General features: G+C 38.2%; 1 protein-coding gene across 1 annotated transcript in view; it reads right to left on the bottom strand.

The window, feature by feature from the left end:
• The window catches only part of LOC106098375 (neural-cadherin), a 96,415-nt gene that overhangs the window by 61,311 nt on the left and 17,525 nt on the right, over nt 1-17,579 (bottom strand). The window lies entirely within an intron of this gene.

Genomic DNA, 17,579 nt, shown 5'->3' with positions numbered 1-17,579 from the left:
CTGTGCCTGTACTGTGAAACTGATACCGCTACAGTCTCAATTCAGCTCAGAAGTCTGGTCAAAGTCAATTACCACACTATCTTTAACTTAGTAATTTAACGGCTATCTTTCCACTTTCTTTTGCTGCACCATAGCTGCCAGAAGCTCAGGAAATTGTTGTAAGTGGATGTCAGGAGGTATGTTTGGGCCCAGGGTTGAGGATGGTGGATATGACATCATCCATTCATTCTCCATCAGGGTTTCCATCCAGGCATCCAGACACCTTGGTTCCCATGGGAGAGAGCCTCAGCCACAGTCTCATCTACCATGTCTGGGGTAAAGCTACCTTGATCTTCCCACAGGGGCGTGGGGATGATGCCTCACGACTGCAGGCACTTTGTCGCCTGCACACTGCCTCACTGAAGTGAATAAGAAGATTCCAGGAATCCAATTACCAACTCGCTCAACCTAAGCCGGGGCAGACAGCAAGGGAGCACAACAGCACCCAAGGAGAGGCGGTGTAAAACTGTGTCTCTATGACAGAAGCATAGCGTGACTTTTCCTGGAACTGATAGTAAGGGATCGTTATCCACATTAAACACAATGACACAATCTGGAAACAATGTTCGCAAGAAAAACTCGCGACACTGTCACAGGGCCCAATCTAGGACACATTTTATGCAGAATCTATTCCTGCGATGTGGAGCAAGTCACAGAATTGTAGGCTAAGACACTATTTTCGCAAATATTGGCTGTGATCTTGTGTCAACGTGGCATGAAGGAATATGTCAGAAGAGGTGCCAAACAGTTCAGTAGACTGCAATACACAGAGGCCATCTGCCTCACCCCAGAAAAGAAAAACCCCCTGCCAGGACAAACACATTGACACACACAAATACATGCACATACAGATCTGAACACAACCCCACACACGCCCAAGCGATCCCGTCTCAAACACACACTTGCATGTCGCTTTCTATCTTCCTGTCTTTCTCTCACAAACACACACCATGGACACTTAGGCACAGAGGTGAGTTACCTAAAGGCTAAAAGTAACTATGGATTTCAAATCCCATTATGTAAAAGGTTTCATGTCTCTATCCACAGGCTATGTATGTACTTTTTAATCCAAGACAAAAGCAGCAGGAGTGTGCGATGCATCCTTTCACTACCTGAGGGCTGCCTCAACAGATGTGCTGTCTGTATAAAGCAGTTCTACTTAGCTGGTTTCCATAATGTTCTGCAACATAATGTCTTTCCAAAGTCTATTATAGCTGATAATGTAAAACTATATACCTCTAATGAGTACATGCACACAGCAAATGGTATGAAGTCTTCAAACTGCATGAAAATATTTGACAGCACCTTGTGTTGGCTCAAATGAGTTGGAAAACAGAAGGTGGATGCGGAGATCACAATTCCTATTTCTTTTTGAACTCTTTTACAGTTAAGATGCGGTTTGATGAAAAATGCAACGTGTTACACTCCATACTAGCTCGTGAGTGTTCACAACTGAAACACAATAGCTATAAAGTGTGTGACAGCTCCTAAAAGGATTGTTAGAGGGATAATAACAGAGAGAGGAAGAAGCTAGAGGAGAGAATTAATCTCGCTTTCTGCTCAGGCTTTAAAGTTGCTCTGTGGAGAGGAAAGTTCTGACTGGGATCTGACGATAGTTCGTTTTGGATAAATAGCCACTGTATCGTGGGGGCAGAGAAACTAATCAATGTTCAGATGCTATCTCCTAAAATGTTGACAGCGGCAATTTATGCGCTTTAAGCCAGATCATCCTGCTCTGTAAGACGGAACAATCCTTTCGTGATGAATAATGAGAAAGGATAAAGATTCTATTGCAAAGTAGACGGGTTTAAAAGGCACTTAATCAAAAAGAAATCAGAGCTCCAGCACTTAACATTTAGTTGACTATCAAATCTTTGCGGGGAGTGGTGCAAGACACATTCCTCGCCTCCTGCTTGTTGGTGTCTTTCCCAGGCATGTCTCTGTGGTAATGGTGGTGATGATTTTACAAGGCTCCATCTAATTAGCTTGTTACAGAGAGACTAATCAGAGCCAAGGCAGATAATTAGAGCCTATCAGCTCTGGAATGATAATGAAGAATGTAGTAGTAAGTGCGTATGAGTGTGTGTGTGTGTGTTGTATGTGTGTACGGGTTTGCGTGTGCAAGGTGAGAGTCCATATGTGTGTACGGGCAAAGGAGAGTGCACGCTGCATGTTCTGAGGCTGCAAATGCGTGTGATTCCTCTCTGATCTAAATAGGGAGATGCTGTGAATGATGCCCTGTGAGCACCAAACTGACACGAGCTGCCTTACCTGACCAAGACAAAAGATGTGATCAAATAACGGGCAGGGGCTCACAGGCTCCACTGGATCTTTTAACATCAAATATGCTTTCTGTGCCCAGCGTGATGAAAGGCTGGTCTATATTTTACAATAGAATCCCATATGGATAAGAGCATATGCTGGATGACTAACATAATAATGTATCATAAAAAGTTGGATGGCAGAGGTGCAATGTGTGGTTGGCAAAGGCTCAGTAAGTACAATGGTGTAGCTCCAAGTGCATGCGCGCGCGTGTGCAGTGATATGCATGTGTGTTCTATCACTGCAAGCCATTCTGTTGATGTTTCCTGCTGTTAATCCTCTCCTTGGGTACTCGCTATATAAAGCTGCTAAGTGGCTTGCCTGTATGAAAAAAAGTTGTCTCAAGTGCTTCTGTGCACATATACACTGCCCACAGTACAAGGACAGTGAGGGTGTGTGGGAAGGGGATGAGAGGAAACAGAGTAAAGGAGAGAGGCACAGCTACAGAAACACAAATATCTACAGAGAGAGGGAAAGAGACAGAGAGAGGGAAGAAGGAGGCAGCGTGGTAGAAGGAGCATTGTGTGATGGTTAGCTCAGAACGCCAAATAACATTGCAGAGACAAGAGCACAGGGGAAGCACAACAAACAGCATAGCACAACAATAGATGGTGGGAGAATCTATGTTTGGAAAGAAAACATACAGTAGCGGACCGTGAGAAGAGAAAATTAAGACAGAACACACAGTATAATTAACAACACAGGTTTTTTCTAATGCATCCCCTGTTCCTTGTACTCTCATCGAGGGGAGAAATTAAGATACAAATATTTCTGTGTGGAATTAAGCAAATTGCGTCTGCAAGCATAAATATCAATGGCCCGTGTGAGACGCGGAATTTCAGGGGTGCTTTTTTAGCAGCAAGTGAATGGAAAATGAAAATCAGCTCAAAGGGGAAGTAATGAGGTACATTAGCCAAATGTTTGCAGTGTTAAGGAGGCTCTATTCAAAGCCGCCCACCCCCCCCCCATCTCTGTGCTTAAAGCAGAGTGTGAAGCCATCAGCAGGAGATCAACACGCTAAAAGCACTGGGGACAAAAATCTATTAACTCAGAGATTCCGGTGCCGCACACCACGGACTCTGCTTGGCTCAGAATGGCTGACACGCTAAGCATGTAAATACACATGCAGGCACTTTCATCCCAGAACAATTAGAAACGGTAGACGACCTCAAGTTCTGCTCATTTCTTCCAGTCCGAAATCCGCATCACTGCAGAAATTGTCAAAAATGGTGTTCAATAAAGCGGTCAGTATGTTTTTTGCAGACTTTGCAGCAATATCATCATTTATGTGTAGGTACTATACACCCAAACTATGCTCAAAAATTTAAAAAGCAGTATTAAAATGAAACAAAAAGTTTTGATATAGGGTTTTGTATTTTTATTTTTTCAATGGCTATTAGGCTTTAAATGAGAGCAGGCCATTTGAGAACATGTGTAGAATTTTGTTTGCAGCTGGCTTCCTGAAATAAGCAAGACCTTCTCTAAAAAAACCTCATCTGGATAACAGAACAGCATATTTTGCTCTGTCAGCAGTAATGATGCCTTGATGGATGTGCAAGCTATTCCGTGTGCATAATGCACCCTATCCTATCACAGAGTCTGCCTTCTGCTAAAGCCAGATTCTGTGCTGTTCCCACTTGATGGCTCTCTTTTTCTGTTTGATTTTGTTGTTGTCTACAGTCAAAAATCAGACACTTAATAACATTCCTCCACTGCCTTTGAAATGAGGTGTGGGTCAAATGCGGTCCTCTTATGCTTGTGGGGGGCTCAGCTTTAACGCAGCGGGAGAGCTGCTAGGGCTTGCCATCAGTTTCATATGTTTGGGGTCGGCATCTGTCCATCTTTGGTTTTAGATGGATTAAGCTGTTGGAAAGCTTTTATGGCACTCACAGAAGGTTAACAAAACACCGTAAATTCAAGTTGCACCATCTTCTCTTCACCCTGTGTCCTCTGCTATGCTTCTTAAAGTATTTCCAGCAGAGCTCTTTTTTTATGCCCAATCATACTGCTGACCTGTTGCCAATTAGCATTAATAATGGAATGCGCTACCAGGTTTTATTTTGTAATTGTCCAACTTTTCCAGCCTTTATTACCTCAGCTGGGGCAATATAAGGTTTGATATGCATCCCAACTGTTTTGGAAATTGAGTTTTACATTTATGGAAAATCTTACATTAAGTATAAAAAACAAAGTAAATCACACTATTGTGCTGATAATGAAGTTGTAGTACTTATATAAATCATAATCAAAATCCAGTGATTCTCAAATTATATATAATTAATTATTTATTTGCTACACATAATCCAAGTCCTGAGAAAACATCTATTGTTTGATTTTTTTCAGTTTATACAATTGAATGTTTGTGTCTGTATTGTCTTCAGTTTTAGGATATTTGGGGTTTAAATGATTGTATGCTGGGATTAACACCACTGTGGTGTGCATGAATTGTGGACCCATCCAGCTTACTAGTGACTCACAGTACTTATAATAAGAGTATTAATTCTTTTCGGAAATACAAAAATTAGGTATTAATAATTTTTCAGTCTGTCTCTCAAATTTCTGGTGTCAGACCCATAACCTTGTTAGAGCCTGACTGATATCGGCAGGGGCAGTATTAGGTATTTGCCAAGATATCGGTACCAGCATTTGTAACAGAAATAGAAAAGTCCAGAGAGATTGGAGAAACACCCTTCAAATATCTTATAAGTGTGGACATTACATAATTTACCCGCCAGAGTGCACTCGGCAACAACCAGCTGAGGTAAGCAACGCTAGCCAAAGTGTAAATGAGTAACTGTATGTAACTGTTACATTACCTTAGTAACCTTAGTAAAGACGATGTAACTACAGGTAACAAATGTCCGGGAAATCTGTCTATGTTTTGTGTGTCTGAAAGAAAGAGAGTATATCAGCTGCTACATCAGATTTTTAATTCACCAATTACCAGTATCATTGTTAAAATTCCTATACCTGTTGGGCTCTGAAACCCTGTATAGGTATCCAATAATACCTAAATACAGTATTACAGACTCAAGAACAGTTTCTTCCCAAAGGCCATAACCACCCTTAACTCATACACACACCATTTTCCCAACCCCCCACTTTCCCTCTATAAACCACCACTGTGCAATACCAAATTCTATGTGCAATAACCCGAATTGTATATACATGACACTATTTATTTAAATATTTACTTTTTTACACCGGATTGTATATTTGTAGATTTTATATATTTTTTTCTGTTAATACAGTTCATATGTATGTTGTGCTGTAGAACTGTGCCCCCCCCAATTTGTTTGCACTGAGTTGGAGATGCTCTGTATCTCACTGTACAACTGCATAGTGACAATAAAGGCATTCTAGTCTATTCTATTAACATGGTTAACTGTTACTTTTACCTTGAACTCAAATATTAAATAGCTTAAGTATTAGACATCTTTGCTAAGTCACTTACCAAATTAAACATGATGGGCTGAACACACGTTTAATAAGCTGATGTGTCTGAGGAGTTGGACCTCCACCCGCCATGTTCTATTACATGATTGTGTTAAATATGTTGGAACAAACTGGCTGTGTTTCTTTTTGGCATGGTAACTTTATTCTTGCATTACTTGCATTGTGCTTTATTCCCTTCTGCATTGTTTTTACTGAAGCCATAGGGTACTCACATGATTGCAACAGCTTCTCTTTTTCTTTCTTTCTTTTTTTGTCTTTTGCAGCCACTTTTTCTTGTCTGCACTCATGACTGCTTCTGTTTCTCTAAATCTGGGCTGAATTTCAGAGAAGGCTAGGGGGGTGGGGGTGTTAAGGCAAATACACAGAACACAAGCAAACTAAGGAAACCAATTTTACAAAAGAAAATGCTGCAAACTGCAAATCACATTTACTGAAAGAGATGCAAATCCAGCAAAAAACGACAAATATTGCAGAAAAGAGTAAAATATTTCCAAAAGGCACTATAGAGATAAATGGGATGGGATACACTTGTTGTTTTAACTGTTTTAAAATGGCCTTCTGTTCACATTTTCTGTTTAGGTCTCTATCGTCTGTTTAGGTCTCTATCTCTTTTCATTCAGTTTCCACATGCTTCTCTATTGATTTGGTACTTTAATTCTTGTACAGCACTTTACGACTTTTATGCCAGAGAAAAGCACTTTATAAATAAACTTTTCCTACTCAGTTATTTACTTACACAGTTCTTGTTGCCATGTTACCACTTACGAAGATGACTAGTGTTGGACAATAACGAAAATATTTTTTAAATGTTTGTTTGTTTGAGCACAGGATTCAAATATAATCTCAGATACTTGCTGTTAACCCTGCAGCCTTGTAGCATTTGGCTGTTTTTTTTCTTTTGTGAGTTTGTATGCTATTGTAGGGTCTGTGTGGGCATCTGAACATAAAAAAATAATAATCAGGAGCACAATCTGACAGTGACTGGTTGTTTTGGATTTAAGTGTAAGGTATGTGGCACAAATCATTTTACAAATATACCTATGTGTAAATTTTTATTATTCCATTCATTGCCCAGCCATATCCTGAGCAGTATAATCTGTTTAGAAGACGGATGGATGGATGGATGGATGGATGGATGGATGGATCTTTTCCAACTGGCCCCTGACAGCTACAGTCTCTTTTCTGGTGTCTGGGTTCATGTTTCTTGTATTCCAGCCAAATGAATTCTAAAACTTCTTCCATCCCTTTTGTTTGTTGCTTTGAGCTGAGAAAAAATGTGCCCTATTCACTTCTATTCACCCGCACAAAAGAGGAGGATTTAGTGAGGAGCAAGTGTTGAATAGAGATATACTGGTAATGTTCAGCCTTCTGGGAAAGGAAAATAAATAATTTAGCTAAATATTTTCAATTTCACTTAAAACAACTGCGGCTTATGAATTACTCTTTTTGGTTTCACATATAAAAATAACAACATTTAATAAGTTTAATTGTTCAAAATTGCTTTAAAATATTTCATGTCAAGATATTTTTCATCTAATTATTTTCAAACAGTAATGCTCATTAAATAATAAATACCATAATTCTGCAGTTTATTCAGCATAATCATGAAGCATAACCTCAAGCAATTTATCAGTGAATACAGTATTAAAGTCTCAGAAAACACAAGGTGACCTCTGACTCACTGACCCCTCTTTTTATTGCATGCTGTATGCGATGCTTCGGACCAGTAGAAAAAGTTATAGCGTCACTTTACCCTCACCTCCATCCTCATTTCCTCAGTGATGTGTGTGCTGCTCTCTAGAGCCACAGGCAAGGCCAGACAAGTAGCTTCCCAGCATTCACATGATGAGAGCTTTAAGCATCATACACTTCTATCTTTGGGATCCTGCACAATTCTGCAGCTTAAGGCTTAAACCCCAGGAAGACCTTGCATTGCAGGCACTACCCACACACTTTCAGTCAAAAGCTGCCTGTTTTAAAAACGCAATATATGGTATAAGATCAGTGCTATATAATCGTGAAATTCATGGTAAATTCTAACTAGCTGAAACAACTGTTTTCCCTCTCTTGACATGCCAGACTCTAGAGTTAAATGACTATAAATGGAAGTCTTTTCAAGACCTCCATTGGTATAGCCTTTGCCACCCATAAACTGAATGTAGATTTGAAATGTGTCTTTAGACATTTGTATGATACAGATATTTTACTGTTCCTTTTGTCACCGGGTTAAACAAAATGCCATAGACTGTATATAAATAATGGACACAGGCACTGTCGTAACGCCCCAGTTTTACATTTTGTTACCGTGAAGCAGGACAGATCTAATGGAGAGCCCAAGGACAATGCATGTTCATTTAACTTAGAAATCATACCTTGTTTTATTAGTTATTTCACTCTGAATGGGACCATAATTTATAATATATACATCATGCTGTGTTAAACAAGATCTGAAAACAGCAAGTGACAAAGTAAACTCATTAGGAAATTGTTTACTGAGGCATTTGATTGAGGACGGCATTTGAATGAAGGTTGAAATCTCTTCTTTTCACACTTTTCTGGCCAAGTGGCAAAGTCCATTTTCCCTATGGATTGGGTGAAATTTAAATGTTTAGCCATGCAGTATTTTTTATGAGAAAAAGGCTCTATTTGGTATTCATATCAAAAGATATGTAAACTCTAAAACGAGAGATGGTAAAGCTTTAAAATGCATTCGTCATATTTTTTGTATAATACCACACACAGCCACCATTAATGTTATCAGTTCCTCCTATGCTTTTCAGAGGATTGTGTCTGCAGGCTGCAAGACAGGAACGCAATGTACTATATCAGGATTTTAATAAGGACTTTACTTGTAAACTGTGTTTTATTTGCTGTAAAGACTTGTTTGGCCTCTTTTTTAATACAACTAAAGTTTTATTGATCATTTTGAAGATTTAATTATCTACATTTTAAATTAGAGATGATGCTGATTATTGCAAAGATATTTCTCTAAAGTCATATTGCACCAGTAGCCACAAAATTTGGTCTACACAATTAATAATTTTGGGGCATTTAATGTTTCATATACAGTGTCATAAATATGGAACGACGGGCACTCTGTGCCAAAAAGAAGCTCCCAAGATGTCCTAATGGGAGGAGCTGCATGCATTAATGTAAAATTAAAAATTGCACTTACTGCTGAGTAGTCATGTGCAAGTGTTTGGGGTTACAGCATCGACTACTCTGATGGTATGTGCCCTCTGCTCTTCCAAAATATGCTAATTTTAAAAGCCCGAGGTGCATGCTCCTTCTGTTTGACATTCAGTTAGCGCAGTATGTTAAAACATGAGACAGCAAAAATCGGGTCATGGGTGATGTCTGTTTGGATGTTGTTTTTCTTACGACACCCCTTGCTACGTTTTTCTTTTTAAATTTAGTTCAGTTTTTGTTAATAATTATGATCTTTATTATTTATGTAAATTCTGCATTTTAAAAGCTCAATGAGGGTCATATATTATTCTTCAAACATCTTATATTATTCTTCAAAGTTAATTTTTTCATCAAAGTGTTTTTTTTTCAATGTTGTACTAGTTAATGAGAAACTGATGAAAGCCAGAATGCCCTCAGAGGGTCAAACATCTTCAAGGAAGGATGGTGTAACTTAAAGTCCGTATAATGAAGTATGCACAACTTTAAGTGGACATAACTTAAAAATTTGAAGGCTACAGATCCTTTTGCTGCTTGCCTTGCTTTCACTTATATTGTCTGGTGTAAAGGGCTCTTTTGCAATAAAACTGTAAATTCCTGCCTGAATGAGAATTAATAATAAATTCTTCAGCATTTCTATTGGGAAAAAAAACCGACACATGAGCACAAGTGCCCCTTTTTTTTTCTTTTTTGGCTGTACCATACAAAAATTCAAAGTAGTAACATGCTGACCAGATATCATTTGAACATGAACTGACAGAAGAGTGGAGAAGCAAAAAATACATCCATGATGGGAACGTTAGTCACATTCAAAGTGACTCATCAAATCCCTGCAAGCGATAAAGATGAGAATATAAATTTTCCCAGCTGAGGTAATCAAAATGTCATGTCTTTACTCAAAAACTTCTTCCTTGCTTCTGTCTGTGGAACCTTTGCTGGTTTTATCTCAGTAACTTGGCCCAAATGAATATATTATAGAAAAGGGTTTAACCGTAACACTTTTTTTATATTGTGGTAGCAAACAATGACATGGTGATTATTAATGTATACTTAGTATTTGAAACTTGTTTCATAAACTATCTATGAACATCTGAATGGCTATTGTAAAGTAACAGATGTAAAACATTGTAAACTGTTAACAGGTTGTAAATGCTGTGTAGGGCACTTGTAAACATTATCTGGATGACTAGTCTAAGGTTTAACGCGATGTTTACAGTAGTCACTTTACAGAAGTGAAAGCAGTGTTCGCTATTATGCGAACAAAGACAGAAGAAGAAATGAATCTTATGTTTGGACAAACAGTGGGGTTGAAGTATTCCTCAATACATGAAATATCTGTCTGTGTGTGCTGTGTGTACAGGAGCTGAGCAACCAAATTTGGCATACAGGTGCATCCTGGGCCCCTGAAGGTTCTCATCTATATCAGATATTATGATGTTACACATGTTGCCTAGCAACCACCTGGGAACAGACTAAAAGGGTTTGCTTCTTTGCTCATACAGCACCTCATGAAAGCACCCTATAGTTTTTAAGTCAAGTCAAGTCAAGTCATCTTTATTTATATAGCACATTTAAAAGACATCAAGTGTCGGCCAAAGTGCTGAACAGAGGGATAATATAAAAAAAGAATTAAAGTAGAAGGAAAACGTTTAAAAAAAAATTGTAAGACATTAAGAGTATATAGCATATAATGTACATGCAAATATGCACGTACATATACAAAACTGTACACATTCACACACAAGCACACATATGTGAACATAACGTATATACACATACAACATCATCCAATAAGATAAGAGACCAAATAGACAGAATAAAAAAGATATCAAAGAGATCCGAAGGCCTTGGAAAAGTAGGTCTTGAGATTCGATTTAAAGACTTCCAAGGATGAAGAGGATTTTATGAAGGGGGGAAGACTATTCTAGAGTCTCGGGGCGGCAATGGAGAAAGCCCTGTCACCTCTAGATTTGAGCTGGGAGCGTGGAACTGATAAAACCATCTGACTGGAGGAGCGCAGAGATCGAGTGGGTAAGTGCAGGCTAAGAAGATCTGAAATCTAACCTGGAGCCAAACCGTGGAGAGCTTTAAAAACAAAGAGTAAAACCTTAAAATCGATTCTATGTTTAACTGGTAGCCAATGTAGAGATGCGAGTACCGGGGTAATATTCTCTCTCTTTCTAGTACCCGTCAGGAGCCTTGCAGCTGCATTTTGAACAAGTTGCAGGCGGGTCAGGCTTGAGTGACAAATGAGACTGAGACTTTCTGCAGTGTACTATCAGCACCTGGTTTTAGAGAAAGGTAGAACTGTGTATCGTCTGCATAAGAGTGGTAAGAGATCTGGTGCTTCTGAAAAATGAAGCCTAATGGGAGCATGTATAAGGAGAATAAGACAGGGCCCGGAATAGAGCCCTGAGGTATTCCACAAGTGAGTGTAGCTGGGGAAGAGTATTTGTTACCCAGCATCACAGAATATGTTCTGCTCTCTAGGTAAGAGGCAAACCATTAATTAATTAATTAATTAATTTTAATCTGATTTATAGCTATAAAAGCTGAACTATCATTTATCGTTTATTTATTTATATAGTACGTTTAATTACAACAATGCTGTTGGCCAAAGTGCTGTAAAAAGATAGAAATTACACAATAAAATGAAGTAACAAAATCAAATAGCATCAATATCAAATAGCAAATGCCAAATAACAGATAAATAAGTAAATAGGTAAATAACTTTCATGCCAATGACTAAAAATGTGTTTTGAGATTGGATTTAAAAAGACTGACGGTAGGGGGCTTTCTAATGTGGAGAGGTAAATCATTCCACAATTTAGGCGCCACGACCACAAATGCCCTATGAACTTTGGTGTAGCCAGAAGCAAAAGATCACCTGATCTAAGAGCTCTAGGGGGCCAATGAGGCTGCAGTAATCCAGACAAATGTCCATTCATCCTTTGTAAGTCACCAATAAAATTTTATACTTAATTCTAAAGTGGACAGGGAGCCAGTGGAGTAAGGCAAGCACCAGGGAGATATGTTCGTATCTCTTCGTTCGAGTCAAGAGACGAGCTGCAGTATTCTGGACCAGCTGAAGCCTTGCTAAACAAGTCTGGTTAATGCCTGCATATAAAGACAGTAGTCCAGTTATGTCCAGGTATGAAAGCGTGAATTGCCTGTTCTAGGTTTTTAAAAGATAAAAATGATCTCACCTTGGATAAAACTGGTACAACTGAGCTAATCTGTTTCTCAAACGTGAACTTGTTATCAAATAACTCCCAAATTTTTAGCTTGCGATCTGACAAACGGTACTAAACTGCACAGATCAAGATCTGAAGTACTAGAACTATATATGTTAAACCGTGTTGCCTAGCAACCACCTAGCAATGGGCTAATGGGCCAGTTTCTATCTTTATGCAAACATTGTATCATTTTAATTTCACAAACAACAGCACAAACAGGCCAAACAATACTTTAGCATAGCCGCATTCTATTAAAAAAATTATGAAACAAAAAAAATGTGATACATATAAAGTGATTAATTAGTATATTTAAAACTGATTAAATGTAATTTTAATAATTTTTAGAAAAATAACAATTTACTACTAAGTTTAAATGACTGGAATTATTATTATTTACTTAAAAATTTATGCTTTATTGTTTCGCCAACGATGTAGAATTGTGGGCAATTCTTCATAAATAAATTCTACATAAATACACTTTATGTGGATTTTAGCGGGGTATGTCCAGGATTAGGCCTCAATTCAAAAAACAACCCTAAGTTTGGGTTTGTTTGTCAGTTGGGAAGGCTGAAAAGCTATTGAGTTTGGGCTAAAAGAAAGTTCGTCATCCAAAATATTCCTAAGAAATACATAAATCCTCAAGGTTGATCAGGAACTCCACTAACCTTTCATACAGTCAGAAGGCATTTTTGTGCGGTGAGGCAGGAGAAATCTTATTTTCTAAACCTTGGAGATAAAAATTTCATACCGTCTTTAATCATTCTGATATGCAATCTTCTCATAGTTTATTTAAGCACAAGTAAAGGGGAGATTACTTTCAAGTCAATAGCTTTAAATTGAGCCAGTTCCAATTTCCATCCCAGCAAAATGTTTGGCATGCTCTTAAAAGCAGTGTTAGTCATTCTGTCATGGATCTTTTTAGTCATGCTGTTATATTCGTCGCATAGAAAAGTCCAATACACAAAGAACTCTGTCAAGAGAAGACACATTACATTTGTTTTATGGTTGATTTTTGTTTATTTGTTTTTTGTTGACATAATCTAAAAAGCTGTCTCATACGTGACGTCAAAAAAATTTTAAGACTGTCAAAAAATCTGGACCTTAGAGGCCACGTTCATTAGAACACAGATGAGAGTTTCTTTTCTTCCTTCTTTATGTCCTTTATATACAAAGGACACTTTATTGATTGTTGACTTTGTGTCTAGATAATAGAGCTGAAAAATGTCCTATTTGTTTCTGAAAGCCTCAATGGGAATAACAGTTTTAAGTGTCTCTACACAAAGAAACAAGCTACCAAAGTCAATGATGAGGTCTACTGACAAAACCCACCGTAGAAGGATTCTTTGCTTTGCTTTCACACAGGTGATCATGGTTACTGTGGCACATGAGCTTCATTTATATTTAGACAATTAACTCTTCTGACAGTTTTCTTTTTGCTGCTTTCACATCTACCTTGGCCACAGCGTGTTGCAATAAAGAGAAATGATTATTCACAGAGGTAATGACCTATTACACACCACTGGCTTGAAGCCTTTCAGCTTTATTGAGAATTAAATAAAACATTTACAATAAAATAATTTTACATTTTATCGAACAGTCCTTGACATTGTCCACCGCGTTATAGAAATTCACATATATGTGCCAACATTTATTTAACCCTGTTGCAATACCATATGGTATATTGTTTTGATTGGTACAGAAAGACGTGCTGAATGAATAAGCTTAGTGTGTGCTGAGTTTTACGGCACTGAGAAGGTGTGGATGACAACAGGGAAGGACAAACCACTGTCCCATCAGTACTGGAGGGAGCTCAGAAAGGTCAGTGGACTTCATTAATAAAACAGTGCATACGCACAAAATCTGCGTGTAAATCATGCATAGGCATGCTTCGCACACAAATCAGCGATTTGTCAATATTTTTGTACCTGAATTTGTTTGTAAAGTACAAACAACATGAGGGTGTCTTGGTCTGCTTGATGGATGAAGTCCTCCTTGATATATGAGCAATGCCTATCTTTTGCAGCTCCTATATATTGACATTACCACCCCCTTCTTGTCCAAAACAGGAGCACAGATTACCACTGGTACTGTTGTAGCTTTCATGTCCCACATCTTCTCCATTTCTCTTTCCTTCCATGTTCATATTTCGAGAGTTTTTCTATAACTTTCAGAGAGATTTCTTTCAGTGAGGACAGATGTCGATAAGCAGACAAGTCAGCTCTATTGGTCTTGATTTCTTTATCAGTTTGTATTGATATATCCCATAGTACAGCAGCCTCATCACTCTCAGTTACCGTTAAGGGTTTGTGTTCATAATAACATTTATCTGATATCTATTTTTTGTTCTTCTGGCATAGCTGGTGGTTGGCTTGTTTTCCATTATTTGTATCACTGGCATGTTGAGCTCCCTTTGAGCTCTATTCTGAATTTGGCAGCTTTGTAACGTAGTGGTAATGTTTTCTTAGTCCTTTCATGGTCTCTAGCTATCTTAAGGAGATTATCCTCTTTGTTTTTGAGGTATGTGTCCCAGCCAGTCATTGTTGTTATAATGATAATAATAATAATCATAATTTTTTTTTTAGGGTTTTCCAAAACCCTGTATTCATTATCTCATCTCAAATTATCTCCCATCTATCCATTTTCTTGTACTTATCCATTTCAGCGTCACAGGTGTGTGTGTGTGTGTGTGTGTGTGTGTGTGTGTGTGTGTGTGTGTGTGTGTGGGAGGGGGAGGGGGGGGGGCAGAGGCGGGACAGATCACTAGTCTGAGACAGGGCTAACACAAAGAGACACACAGTCACTCACATTTACACCTAGGGCCAATTTAGAATCACCAGTTAACCTAACCTCACTAACTGCATGTCTTTGGACTGTGGGAGGAAGCAAACCCACACAGAGACGAGGAGAATTTGCAAGCGCCACAAAGAAAAGCCCAGGCCTTCCATAGTTTACCCGAACCCAGTTATCTTATCTTTTGTTAACAATTACTTCCATCATCGCTGAATATCATCACTTACAGTCACATTTCTTGGTACTTTCCCACGGATGCTGAAAAATCTGTGTGGGATTTTTTGTTTGTTTTCTTTTGTTTTTTACGCTGCAGTGATCATTTCAGGCTGACAGACCACGTGCTCTTTGTCCTCCACCTTTTTCTTATTTTTCCTCTAGTCTGTTAGACTTTTTTATATTTGGACTTTCATGTCTGAAACCTTTGTTTTTCTACTTAAGCCACAGTGAGTGTCTCATGGGAAATGATATTCAGAAGAACTCGTCTTTTTTTGTTTTGTTTGCTTTGTTTTGTTTTACCATCTTACTTCCACTTACAGAGCATTTCAAGACTTTGCCCCTTTTCTTACTCAACATAGGACAGAGGTTCTGGTTCATGCCCTGGTCACCTTTTGCATGGATTATAGTAATTCAACTCTCTCTGATCTCTGCAAAAAAACCCATCTTAATCTGCTCCAAATTGGACAGAACTCTGCAGCAAGGATCACATCCACACTAAGTCCACCGATCATATTATACCACTGGTCATCCAGCTTTATTAGATCCCCATTCTCCAGTGAATCCAATACACAGTTCTGTTTGTCACTTTCAAAGCTCTCCACAACTTGGACCCCTCTTATTTATCAAATTTCCTTCATCCTCACACCCTTTCCCGTGCTCCCGTGCCCCAGTCGTTCTCCTGACTGGCCCTTGTTTCAGGCTTGAGAGCATGGTTGCCACAGCCTTCATCTATTCCACCTTCATCAGCCAGGCACTCTGTTACACACATCTCAGCGCAACACCCACCTGTTCACATCTGCATATCAACTATGCTGGTTATCCCATGTTTCAATCATTATTCCTGGATTTTAGAGCTTTCTAGCTTTTGTGTTATTAATGTTGATTTTGTTGTTAATTCTGTGTTGTAATGTGACCTAAGGTGGAAGGTGCCAAAAAATAACATTTATTTATTTATTTGTAATTTCTTGGATACATTTCTTAAAACCTTTTACCCTTTTCTTAAATCCTGAAACACAACCAACTAACCAACTTGTAAAACTATATTTCTCTTAAATACCCTCTGACAGTGTTTTCAGATCACACACATAACTAACTCGAATAACATTTGAGCATTCATTACACACGACATCAGAAAATGTCAAGGACATCTAGGTCAAGTCCTCTTTGATTGTTTTGCAAGTCTCCAAAAATACAAACACACTTCACATTTCATCCACTTCTCAGTACCAGCTTCTTTTAGTAAACCGCATCCACATCACTCATGACTTAAGATTCTGGATCCCTAGTTTGTGAGTAGTAATTAGTGATTACTTTGTGATATGCTCTTTAAAAACATCAAGTTTTTTTATTTCAGTTTGATGCTTGTAAAGTTGTGACGTGATGTCTAATTTTCCCCTACCTCACAAACAGTCCTTCCAAAAACTTTCTTGAAATGAATTCCAAGAGTCACATTTTTTCACAATTGCTAAGACATATTTCTCAAAAGATTCCTCCCTTTTCTCAAAACTGTAAACACAAAAGCCATTTTTCAGACTACATTCACAAAACCTTCTGGCGAAACCACTCACATCAAAACAGTTTTATCTGTGCTCAAAACCACACAATGTTTTCAGAACATGCACACATGCACGCACACATACACACACAGCCCGTATAAATAATGACACTACTGAGCATTCATTATATACTACATCAAAAAACAGGGGCTATGCAGCTTACAAAAGGAAAATCAATGTAACATTCCTGCAATTCAGTCAAAAATTCAGTGATTATGGTGACTATCTGCTGAGATTAGGTTACATTCTTTATCTCTTATTATCCTGCTTCCCATATTCCCATGTATACTATTCCAGTGTACTACGATTTACTCACAAAGGTGGCCACTTTCTTATTTATCAATGGCAAGTAAATCAGAGAATGTGGCAAAGCCTATGCGCCTTGATTAGGTATATACAGCATAAACATTTTTTTCTTTTTGATCTATATTGTCAGTACATTAAGTGTATTTTAAAATGTGTTTATAGTTTTGCAAAATAACTAAACGGGAGACTGTGTGAAGGCTTTGACATAAGAGTGAGCAATTCAGTGGTTCACTGGTTCAGGGCACCAAGCGTTCAGGATTTTGTATTTTAGAAATTTAGAGAAAATGTTATGCCCTCTGGTAGCTTAGCTTACTAACTTTAGTTAAGCTTGACAAAAGTGTGACTTTTTATTCTGCCACTGGCACCTTATGGTCACAGGTAGCCACATAATTGGATAGTTCAAAGTCTTATCAAATACCAAATAGTGTCATAGTTACACTAAATCTTTATACAAACTGCACCAATTGCAAAG

Source organism: Oreochromis niloticus, linkage group LG7 (genome assembly GCF_001858045.2).
Source record: "Oreochromis niloticus isolate F11D_XX linkage group LG7, O_niloticus_UMD_NMBU, whole genome shotgun sequence".
Taxonomy (NCBI): domain Eukaryota; kingdom Metazoa; phylum Chordata; class Actinopteri; order Cichliformes; family Cichlidae; genus Oreochromis; species Oreochromis niloticus.
This window is presented reverse-complemented; position numbering and strand designations above follow the sequence as displayed.